Source organism: Leptodactylus fuscus, chromosome 1 (genome assembly GCF_031893055.1).
Source record: "Leptodactylus fuscus isolate aLepFus1 chromosome 1, aLepFus1.hap2, whole genome shotgun sequence".
In the NCBI taxonomy this organism is placed as follows: domain Eukaryota; kingdom Metazoa; phylum Chordata; class Amphibia; order Anura; family Leptodactylidae; genus Leptodactylus; species Leptodactylus fuscus.
In genome coordinates this window covers 93,983,893-93,997,163 of record NC_134265.1, presented here as the reverse complement: position 1 = coordinate 93,997,163, position 13,271 = coordinate 93,983,893, and positions in this window count along the sequence as shown.

The following is a 13,271-nucleotide window of genomic DNA, read 5'->3' as shown; positions in this document are numbered from 1 at the left end:
AACATCCAGAAAATAAGTGAAGGGAGGGGGTGGCAGGGCAACAAGTTCTGCTAGCACCAGTGTGACTGGGAAAGAAGTTTCACTTTACTATGATCACTGTAAAAGGTTAAATTTTGTAGACAAAAGTGATGATGAAAGTCCTAAAAGCTTCCCTTATCACAGTGTAACTCCAAGACAGTAATTTCAGCATGGAGATGTCTTCAGGTATCACTCCTACAACAGCAGTTGTAAATCACAGATGTTTGACATTAACGTGACTGCAGCACAGGGCATCAGACCAATGTAAATAGACAGATTAGCAACATCTAGGGGTTAAGTACAAATTCCCCTCTGTTTTTGAATAGTGAAATCAAAGAACCAGAACTATTTTCCTAGGTGGTAGAAATCTGAATATAAAGCTATTTGAAATTAACATTCCCCCCTCCCTTTCATAAATGCTTCAGCTCTTCATATTCACAATACAATTGTGTGTGGGCTTTCCTTAGTAACAGCTCAGTTAGAAGTTTGCTGAGGTAAAAAATGCTCAACACCCGACTCCATTGCAAAAAAAAAAGTTACACTTTAAGTACATAATGTCTTGCTTATGGTCTGTAATTTCACATTCCAGTGCTTTTTCAAGTGAAGTACTTCTTAATCAGAAAACTAGCCGAGCATCCCCAAAGTAGCAGTCCCTTACAAATGTTATTAAAATAAGGTTTTGTTTGTAGCCTTCATTAACAATTGGGTAATGGCCCTCTCTGTACCCCCACATGTAGTAGAATGGCCCATTTAGTGCTTCCATTCAGTAGAATGTCCTGATCAGTGCCTCAGTATGTAGTAGAATGGAGCCTACACTCAGTGAGGATTAAAGGGAGTCTATCATTGGGGAAACATGTTTTTAACTGAAGCCACATTAGAATAGCCTTTATAAAGACTATCCTGCCTGTACTACTCTTCTCACCACCGTTTGTCCAAAAAAGTGTATTATTCACATATGCAAATGATCAGGGAGCATTGGGCTTGTCCCCCCTATGCCCCAAGCACACCATCGACATTCCCGCAACACCGCCTTCAGCGCTGCTGCTTCATGACCCCTGCATATTCAGCTCTTCCTCGACACTGTGTTCTTCTGCATCGAAATCCCAGGCATGTGCAGTTGGCCCTGCCACTTTGCATTTGGGCAGAGCTGACTCCGCATGCTCCATTGGCCATTTGTCTTTAATTTCCTACACGAGCGTACTGTGGTTCTTCTTGCAGTGCTTTGGACAGAGAGTTTGCTGAGGTTTTCTCTGCAGACTTCCTGCTTCAATTATATCTATAAGGAAACCACAGGCATTTCTGTAGGTATAATTGACATGTTTTGGAAATCGCCCTTTGTCCGCACTGTGTATTTTCCTACAAAGTGGGGATGAAACTCACTAGAATCCCATCCACTTTGCTGTGACTGTAAAATGTTTTTTTTCCACAGCGTTTGTCGTGGGTGAACCACAGCATTTACTCCACGTGGAGCCCTGCCAAGAAGAGGACCTTTCACCACCTCTATCAACTCAAACTCTTGACATTGGTTACCTTTGGTGAATAGTTTATGCATTTGTTTATTAACTAATAGGAAATTTGATAAAGTTAATAATTTTCAAAATGTGAAATTATCTGGTTTTAAGATGGTCATACCACCCAAAATATAAGGGTGCATTCACACTGAGTAAACGCTAGCTTATTTTGTAGAGTAAAATTACACTTGTAAATTTTGCTATCCCATTGACTTCAATGATATTTTTTTACAACTGTAAAAAATACGCCTGTAAAAATACGCCTGTAAAATGTCATTGAAGTCAATGGAATAGCAAAATTTACAAGTGTAATTTTACTCTACAAAATAAGCTAGCGTTTACTCAGTGTGAATGCACCCTCATACTGTAAATATCTGCTTTATGTTATCTTCTTTTAATTGTTCTTGAATTTCTTTTTGATATTAGAAGGCTTTCAGGTTTTTATATATCTTTATATATTGGATCACTCCATTTTCTAAACATCACCCTGAAATACTTCAAAATCGCATTTGAGAGTTTTATTAACCCTTTTATTTTGCAAAAATTAAAACAATATAGAGGTGAAATGTATTTATGTTCCAGCAATGCATTAATTCATCCCTAAAATGTAAACATTCACATTATATGGAAGAGACCTGACACTAATGCTTGTGATTAGTGCCTACACCAATTGCGGGCATTAAGGCCCCCAGCAATTCAATCAAAACTGAGGCAGCAATGCCATTTTGGGGAGGATTGTAGGGGGGGAGCTGCGATCCTTTGCCATGACAGTGGTGAACCTAGGACAGTGATGGCGAACCTTTTAGAGACCGAGTGCCCAAACTGCAACCCAAAACCCACAAAATTTTCGCGGAGTGCCAACACGACAATATAGACTTAATACTATGCGGATCCACAATTGCGGACAGTTACTGACCAAAAATTACAGTCGTGGGGCTTTACAGAGCTTTCAATAATACAAACAACGTTGTACTGAAATGTAAAGGTCTCGGCATTTGGTACTTTGAACAATTAATTTTCACTATTTACATCGCACAGGATCTGTTTTATAGTTACCGTGTAATATTCTTACATCCTGTACTAATATCACATCTGCTATAAAACAGATACTGTGTGATATACATAGTGAGGGGACCCCAGACAGTATTATATGCTCTGCAGTGGGCCCACCACACAATATTATATTCTCCACAGTACCACAGTAGCCCCCCAGTGTTATATGCTCCGCAGTAGGTGTCCCCCCCCCCCCACAGGATTATATGCTCCACAGTGGCATCCACACACAGTATTGTGTGCTTATAAATAGGCCCCCCCCCCAGTATTATATGCTCTTTAGTACACCCACCAGTATTATAAGCCACCCCAGTATTATAAGCCTCCCCAGTATTATACACTCCCCCCAGTATTATAAGCCCCCTCAGTATTATACACTCCCCCCAGTATTATACACTCCCCCCAGTATTATACACCCCACCCAGTATTATAAGCCCCCCAGTATTATACACTCCCCCCCAGTATCATACACCCCACCAAGTATTATAAGCGCTCCCCCCAACATCATATACACAGTGAGCCACTCTCATACTCACCCCTGAAGAACCGCCGGCATCCACCTTCTTGTCACTGGCGGCGCTGATGACGTCATCGCGCCCGCGTCGGGGCAGAGGTCAAACTCTGCAGCCAGTGTAGGCCGCGGTCGCGCGATCCGCGGCCTACCCTGACAGCTTTCAGCTGTATGTGCATTTGCACATACAACTGAAGGCAGTGATCGCTCATCAACGGGGAATCCTGTACCAGATTCCCTGTTGGTGAGCGATCCGGGCGACCGCACGCGTGCCAGCATGGAGGGCTCTGCGTGCCCTCTCTGGCACGCGTGCCATAGGTTCGCCATCACTGACCTAGGAGAATTCTCCCAGGCTTGTCTTGCATTGTCCTCTATTACAGGTTGTTCTATGCAACCTGTAATAGAAGGGTTGGTAATTTGCAATGGTAATGGTAGTTAGCATTGTCATGTATTTTATCCGTGATCAGACCCCTAGGGTCTAATAAATACAATTAAAGAAATAAATAAAAGGAATCAAACATTCAAATTATTACCCCCCTCCCCCCATCTCTAGAACACATATTAAAGACACATTAGTTATCCTTGTGTCTGAAAATGCCAGGTCTACAAACAAATATCCAAAAACGCCATAGAGGGAAAAAGAAATCAAAAGAGCCGAACTGATGTTTCACACCTCATAAAAATTTGAATAAACAGCGATCAAAGCAATTGACATTCCTCAAAATGGTATAACGTGGCCTGTCGTAAAAAGACGCCCTATGCATCCCTGTACGCGGAAATATAAGAAAATACTACAAGCGTCAGAATATGGCAACTCTAAGGTGATATGTCATTCTGGCTGCACAGCCAATGAATGCTATCAAAAACAAAGCCTGTAAGAAAGTTGCACCTAGTTTTTTCCCCTTTGTGTGGGGACCCTTTATTCTGGCCCTTGGTACCTTTTTCCCCAGTCTCACTGGGGGCTAGGCTGCAAATAGGCCCATCCTTGGGCTTCAAGGACTTATCCTAGCCCTTCCGTTGGCCCTTTCTGCCATGCCCTATTGGTATGGGCTAGGGGGTCTGATCGCTAATGCATTGCGAAAATCCAGCATTTGTGTTGCGGGCTACATAGAGTAGCCCGTAATAAAAAGAATAGAATGACAGGCTTGATAGACTTTACAAGGCTCCCAGCTGTCATAGAAACAGGACCCAGGCCCTGGAGCTTGCTCTGGGTGCTTGTGATCCCTGGGAAAATGGCGCCTTGGTCAGCTTTGACTAAGGTGCCCGAGGGGTTAATGCCTGCGATCGGTGCAGGCATTAGTGCTGGGTGTCTGCCACCCGGCGGCTATGGTGGCCACCCAGCTTTCAAGCAGCTGCCATCTTTAAACACCCGGAATCCACCATACTAGTATGGCGGATGTCGGGAAGGGATACAAATCCAACAGAGATTTGTTTTTTAGGATATCCTGTTGAGAGGAAGTTATGATAATGGTATGGTAGATACTCTAATTAATAGAAAACCCTCGTCAGGGAATACCATACTTTAGCTACTAGCCACCATCCCAAACACACCGTTAAATCTATACCGATTGGTGACTTGATCAGGACAAGAAGAGCCTGTTCTCAAGAAGCAGACTATATTACTCAAAGAGCTATCACGTTAGATAGGTTGAAAAAACTAGGTTATCCGAATTTGTCCTTGGACAGAGCTCAAAAATTAGTAGGTAAAAGATCTCACTCATCATTGCTGTTTGATACATCATGAAACAGGAATTATCAAAACAAGGATAATAAAATAGTTTTTTCGCCCCCTTACAGTGCACAATATTGTAGCATTGTCAATATTTTTGAACGTATCTTACCTGTATTAGAACAGGATGCCATTACAAATAAAATCTTGGCAAAAGGAGTCCAATGTGTTGCTAAAAGAGGACGTACTTTTGGGACTATATTGTCGCCTAGTATGTTCATAATGAATAAATCAATTACATTACATGGTTTTTACATAAAGGGATTTTACAGATGTGGTTTAAACAGATGTAATGCTTGCAGATTTGTTAAGAAAACAATGACTGTTCTGGCAGTTGGGGAAGAAAGTTTATGTCATAATAAAAAAAAAAATTAAATGCAACAGCCATCACATCATTCCCTGTCGTCTCACCAGCGGCACAAGGCTCGTATTGTGCCGCTGTTGGGACTAAGGGAAAACAGATTATCTACATAATTATCCATATATATTAATGAATGCAATATTTGCAACTTGTGTGTAGTAGGGTGTTCCATTAGAATAGTTAAGGTACATATAGTGGAACATTTAGCCAACTGTACTAAGGTAAGAGATAACATGTCTAATGCATCCTGACATTGGTACATGGTGGAAATACTTCTTTTTTTTTTCTATGTCATCGAACAGGTTCCCAAACCCATTTGGGGAGGTAATTGGAGAAGATGCTATTAAAAATAGAGACATTTTAAATCCTAAGATTGAATACCAGACACCTGTATGGTCTTAACATTAGGTCAGATCTTTCTTACATTTATTAGAGTGGATGGTTTTATAGATTGTATATTATATTGCTTTTTTATATTGGATATTTTTGGATGTTTTGATATTTGGTAAGTAGGAAAATTAATATATATTGCTGTATATATTATCACATGTATATATGTTATGTATTATATATTATTAGATGTAGTTTGATCTAGAAGTATACATTTTCATGGTATTAAATATCAGACTCTCAATATAATAATATAGATCTATCGTTTTGTGTTCAAACACAGATACAGTCCTAGATTAGATTAGTTCTAAATATTTTGGTGTTTGCAACAGCCATTTCAGTTTGATATATCTAATAACTGATGGACACAGTAATATTTCAGGATTGTAATGAGGTTTATTGTACTAACAGAAAATGCGCAATATGCATTAAACCAAAATTTGACCGGTGCAAAAGTATGGGCACCTCAACAGAAAAGTGCCATTAATATTTAGTAGATCCTCCATTTTCAAAGATAACAGCCTATAGTCGCTTCCTGTAGCTTCTAATCAGTTCCTGGATCCTGGATGAAGGTATTTTGGACCATTCCTCTTTACAAAACAATTCAAGTTCAGTTAAGTTTGATGGTCGCCGAGCATGGACAGCCCGCTCTCAAATGATCTGAAAACAAAGATTGTTCAACATAGTTGTTCAGGGGAAGGATACAAAAAGTTGTCTCAGAGATTTAACCTGTCAGTTTCCACTGTGAGGAACATAGTAAGGAAATGGAAGACCACAGGGACAGTTCTTGTTAAGCCCAGAAGTGGCAGGCCAAGAAAAATATCAGAAAGGCAGAGAAGAAGAATGGTGAGAACAGTCAAGGACAATCCACAGACCACCTCCAAAGAGCTGCAGCATCATCTTGCTGCAGATGGTGTCACTGTGCATCGGTCAACAATACAGCACACTTTGCACAGGAGAAGCTGTATGGGAGAGTGATGAGAAAGAAGCCGTTTCTGCACGTACGCCACAAATAGAGTTGCCTGAGGTATGCAAAAGCACATTTGGACAAGACAGCTTCATTTTGGAATAAGGTCCTGTGGACTGATGAAACAAAGATTGAGTTGTTTGGTCATACAAAAAGGCGTTCTGCATGGCATCCAAAAAAACAGTATTCCAAGAAAAACACTTGCTACCCACTGTAAAATTTGGTGGAGGTTCCATCATATTTTGGGGCTGTGTGGCCAATGCCGACATCGGGAATCTTGTTAAAGTTGAGGGTCGCATGGATTCCACTCAGTATCAGCAGATTCTTGAGAATAATGTTCAAGAATCAGTGACGAAGTTGAAGTTACACCTGGGATGGATATTTCAGCAAGACAATGATCCAAAACACCGCTCCAAATCGACTCAGGCATTCATGCAGAGGAACAACAATGTTCTGGAATGGCCATCCCAGACCTGAATATCATTGATCATCTGTGGGATGATTTGAAGCAGGCTGTCCATGCTTGGCGACCATCAAACTTAACTGAACTTGAATTGTTTTGTAAAGAGGAATGGTCCAAAATCCCTTCATCCAGGACCTGATTAAAAGCTACAGGAAGCGACTAGAGGCTGTTATCTTTGCAAAAGGAGGATCTACTAATAATTGTCACTTTTCTGTTGAGGTGCCCATACTTTTGCACCAATCAAATTTTGGTTTAATGCATATTGCACATTTTCTGTTAGTACAATAAACCTCATTTCAATCCTGAAATATTACTGTGTCCATCAGTTATTAATAATAACATAATATCAAACTGAAATGGCTGCTGCAAACACCAAAATATTTAGAACTAAAAATGATTAAGATTAATAGGGGTGCCCAAACTTTTTTTATAGGACTGTATCTCTAGCTAAGCTCCCTGCTGAGAAAGAGAGTAAACATCCAGAAAATAAGTGAAGGGAGGGGGTGGCAGGGCAACAAGTTCTGCTAGCACCAGTGTGACTGGGAAAGAAGTTTCACTTTACTATGATCACTGTAAAAGGTTAAATTTTGTAGACAAAAGTGATGATGAAAGTCCTAAAAGCTTCCCTTATCACAGTGTAACTCCAAGACAGTAATTTCAGCATGGAGATGTCTTCAGGTATCACTCCTACAACAGCAGTTGTAAATCACAGATGTTTGACATTAACGTGACTGCAGCACAGGGCATCAGACCAATGTAAATAGACAGATTAGCAACATCTAGGGGTTAAGTACAAATTCCCCTCTGTTTTTGAATAGTGAAATCAAAGAACCAGAACTATTTTCCTAGGTGGTAGAAATCTGAATATAAAGCTATTTGAAATTAACATTCCCCCCTCCCTTTCATAAATGCTTCAGCTCTTCATATTCACAATACAATTGTGTGTGGGCTTTCCTTAGTAACAGCTCAGTTAGAAGTTTGCTGAGGTAAAAAATGCTCAACACCCGACTCCATTGCAAAAAAAAAAGTTACACTTTAAGTACATAATGTCTTGCTTATGGTCTGTAATTTCACATTCCAGTGCTTTTTCAAGTGAAGTACTTCTTAATCAGAAAACTAGCCGAGCATCCCCAAAGTAGCAGTCCCTTACAAATGTTATTAAAATAAGGTTTTGTTTGTAGCCTTCATTAACAATTGGGTAATGGCCCTCTCTGTACCCCCACATGTAGTAGAATGGCCCATTTAGTGCTTCCATTCAGTAGAATGTCCTGATCAGTGCCTCAGTATGTAGTAGAATGGAGCCTACACTCAGTGAGGATTAAAGGGAGTCTATCATTGGGGAAACATGTTTTTAACTGAAGCCACATTAGAATAGCCTTTATAAAGACTATCCTGCCTGTACTACTCTTCTCACCACCGTTTGTCCAAAAAAGTGTATTATTCACATATGCAAATGATCAGGGAGCATTGGGCTTGTCCCCCCTATGCCCCAAGCACACCATCGACATTCCCGCAACACCGCCTTCAGCGCTGCTGCTTCATGACCCCTGCATATTCAGCTCTTCCTCGACACTGTGTTCTTCTGCATCGAAATCCCAGGCATGTGCAGTTGGCCCTGCCACTTTGCATTTGGGCAGAGCTGACTCCGCATGCTCCATTGGCCATTTGTCTTTAATTTCCTACACGAGCGTACTGTGGTTCTTCTTGCAGTGCTTTGGACAGAGAGTTTGCTGAGGTTTTCTCTGCAGACTTCCTGCTTCAATTATATCTATAAGGAAACCACAGGCATTTCTGTAGGTATAATTGACATGTTTTGGAAATCGCCCTTTGTCCGCACTGTGTATTTTCCTACAAAGTGGGGATGAAACTCACTAGAATCCCATCCACTTTGCTGTGACTGTAAAATGTTTTTTTTCCACAGCGTTTGTCGTGGGTGAACCACAGCATTTACTCCACGTGGAGCCCTGCCAAGAAGAGGACCTTTCACCACCTCTATCAACTCAAACTCTTGACATTGGTTACCTTTGGTGAATAGTTTATGCATTTGTTTATTAACTAATAGGAAATTTGATAAAGTTAATAATTTTCAAAATGTGAAATTATCTGGTTTTAAGATGGTCATACCACCCAAAATATAAGGGTGCATTCACACTGAGTAAACGCTAGCTTATTTTGTAGAGTAAAATTACACTTGTAAATTTTGCTATCCCATTGACTTCAATGATATTTTTTTACAACTGTAAAAAATACGCCTGTAAAAATACGCCTGTAAAATGTCATTGAAGTCAATGGAATAGCAAAATTTACAAGTGTAATTTTACTCTACAAAATAAGCTAGCGTTTACTCAGTGTGAATGCACCCTCATACTGTAAATATCTGCTTTATGTTATCTTCTTTTAATTGTTCTTGAATTTCTTTTTGATATTAGAAGGCTTTCAGGTTTTTATATATCTTTATATATTGGATCACTCCATTTTCTAAACATCACCCTGAAATACTTCAAAATCGCATTTGAGAGTTTTATTAACCCTTTTATTTTGCAAAAATTAAAACAATATAGAGGTGAAATGTATTTATGTTCCAGCAATGCATTAATTCATCCCTAAAATGTAAACATTCACATTATATGGAAGAGACCTGACACTAATGCTTGTGATTAGTGCCTACACCAATTGCGGGCATTAAGGCCCCCAGCAATTCAATCAAAACTGAGGCAGCAATGCCATTTTGGGGAGGATTGTAGGGGGGGAGCTGCGATCCTTTGCCATGACAGTGGTGAACCTAGGACAGTGATGGCGAACCTTTTAGAGACCGAGTGCCCAAACTGCAACCCAAACCCCACAAAATTTTCGCGGAGTGCCAACACGACAATATAGACTTAATACTATGCGGATCCACAATTGCGGACAGTTACTGACCAAAAATTACAGTCATGTGGGGCTTTACAGAGCTTTCAATAATACAAACAACGTTGTACTGAAATGTAAAAGTCTCGGCATTTGGTACTTTGAACAATTAATTTTCACTATTTACATCGCACAGGATCTGTTTTATAGTTACCGTGTAATATTCTTACATCCTGTACTAATATCACGTCTGCTATAAAACAGATACTGTGTGATATAAATAGTGAGGGGACCCCAGACAGTATTATATGCTCTGCAGTGGGCCCACCACACAATATTATATTCTCCACAGTACCACAGTAGCCCCCCAGTGTTATATGCTCCGCAGTAGGTGTCCCCCCCCCCACAGGATTATATGCTCCACAGTGGCATCCACACACAGTATTGTGTGCTTATAAATACCCCCCCCCAGTATTATATGCTCTTTAGTACACCCACCAGTATTATAAGCCACCCCAGTATCATAAGCCTCCCCAGTATTATACACTCCCCCCAGTATTATACACTCCCCCCAGTATTATACACCCCACCCAGTATTATAAGCCCCCCCAGTATTATACACTCCCCCCAGTATTATAAGCCCCCTCAGTATTATACACTCCCCCCAGTATTATACACTCCCCCCAGTATTATACACCCCACCCAGTATTATAAGCCCCCCAGTATTATACACTCCCCCCCAGTATCATACACCCCACCAAGTATTATAAGCGCTCCCCCCAACATCATACACAGTGAGCCACTCTCATACTCACCCCTGAAGAACCGCCGGCATCCACCTTCTTGTCACTGGCGGCGCTGATGACGTCATCGCGCCCGCGTCGGGGCAGAGGTCAAACTCTGCAGCCAGTGTAGGCCGCGGTCGCGCGATCCGCGGCCTACCCTGACAGCTTTCAGCTGTATGTGCATTTGCACATACAACTGAAGGCAGTGATCGCTCATCAACGGGGAATCCTGTACCGGATTCCCTGTTGGTGAGCGATCCGGGCGACCGCACGCGTGCCAGCATGGAGGGCTCTGCGTGCCCTCTCTGGCACGCGTGCCATAGGTTCGCCATCACTGACCTAGGAGAATTCTCCCGGGCTTGTCTTGCATTGTCCTCTATTACAGGTTGCTCTATGCAACCTGTAATAGAAGGGTTGGTAATTTGCAATGGTAATGGTAGTTAGCATTGTCATGTATTTTATCCGTGATCAGACCCCTAGGGTCTAATAAATACAATTAAAGAAATAAATAAAAGGAATCAAACATTCAAATTATTACCCCCCTCCCCCCATCTCTAGAACACATATTAAAGACACATTAGTTATCCTTGTGTCTGAAAATGCCAGGTCTACAAACAAATATCCAAAAACGCCATAGAGGGAAAAAGAAATCAAAAGAGCCGAACTGATGTTTCACACCTCATAAAAATTTGAATAAACAGCGATCAAAGCAATTGACATTCCTCAAAATGGTATAACGTGGCCTGTCGTAAAAAGACGCCCTATGCATCCCTGTACGCGGAAATATAAGAAAATACTACAAGCGTCAGAATATGGCAACTCTAAGGTGATATGTCATTCTGGCTGCACAGCCAATGAATGCTATCAAAAACAAAGCCTGTAAGAAAGTTGCACCTAGTTTTTTCCCCTTTGTGTGGGGACCCTTTATTCTGGCCCTTGGTACCTTTTTCCCCAGTCTCACTGGGGGCTAGGCTGCAAATAGGCCCATCCTTGGGCTTCAAGGACTTATCCTAGCCCTTCCGTTGGCCCTTTCTGCCATGCCCTATTGGTATGGGCTAGGGGGTCTGATCGCTAATGCATTGCGAAAATCCAGCATTTGTGTTGCGGGCTACATAGAGTAGCCCGTAATAAAAAGAATAGAATGACAGGCTTGATAGACTTTACAAGGCTCCCAGCTGTCATAGAAACAGGACCCAGGCCCTGGAGCTTGCTCTGGGTGCTTGTGATCCCTGGGAAAATGGCGCCTTGGTCAGCTTTGACTAAGGTGCCCGAGGGGTTAATGCCTGCGATCGGTGCAGGCATTAGTGCTGGGTGTCTGCCACCCGGCGGCTATGGTGGCCACCCAGCTTTCAAGCAGCTGCCATCTTTAAACACCCGGAATCCACCATACTAGTATGGCGGATGTCGGGAAGGGATACAAATCCAACAGAGATTTGTTTTTTAGGATATCCTGTTGAGAGGAAGTTATGATAATGGTATGGTAGATACTCTAATTAATAGAAAACCCTCGTCAGGGAATACCATACTTTAGCTACTAGCCACCATCCCAAACACACCGTTAAATCTATACCGATTGGTGACTTGATCAGGACAAGAAGAGCCTGTTCTCAAGAAGCAGACTATATTACTCAAAGAGCTATCACGTTAGATAGGTTGAAAAAACTAGGTTATCCGAATTTGTCCTTGGACAGAGCTCAAAAATTAGTAGGTAAAAGATCTCACTCATCATTGCTGTTTGATACATCATGAAACAGGAATTATCAAAACAAGGATAATAAAATAGTTTTTTCGCCCCCTTACAGTGCACAATATTGTAGCATTGTCAATATTTTTGAACGTATCTTACCTGTATTAGAACAGGATGCCATTACAAATAAAATCTTGGCAAAAGGAGTCCAATGTGTTGCTAAAAGAGGACGTACTTTTGGGACTATATTGTCGCCTAGTATGTTCATAATGAATAAATCAATTACATTACATGGTTTTTACATAAAGGGATTTTACAGATGTGGTTTAAACAGATGTAATGCTTGCAGATTTGTTAAGAAAACAATGACTGTTCTGGCAGTTGGGGAAGAAAGTTTATGTCATAATAAAAAAAAAAAATTAAATGCAACAGCCATCACATCATTCCCTGTCGTCTCACCAGCGGCACAAGGCTCGTATTGTGCCGCTGTTGGGACTAAGGGAAAACAGATTATCTACATAATTATCCATATATATTAATGAATGCAATATTTGCAACTTGTGTGTAGTAGGGTGTTCCATTAGAATAGTTAAGGTACATATAGTGGAACATTTAGCCAACTGTACTAAGGTAAGAGATAACATGTCTAATGCATCCTGACATTGGTACATGGTGGAAATACTTCTTTTTTTTTTCTATGTCATCGAACAGGTTCCCAAACCCATTTGGGGAGGTAATTGGAGAAGATGCTATTAAAAATAGAGACATTTTAAATCCTAAGATTGAATACCAGACACCTGTATGGTCTTAACATTAGGTCAGATCTTTCTTACATTTATTAGAGTGGATGGTTTTATAGATTGTATATTATATTGCTTTTTTATATTGGATATTTTTGGATGTTTTGATATTTGGTAAGTAGGAAAATTAATATATATTGCTGTATATA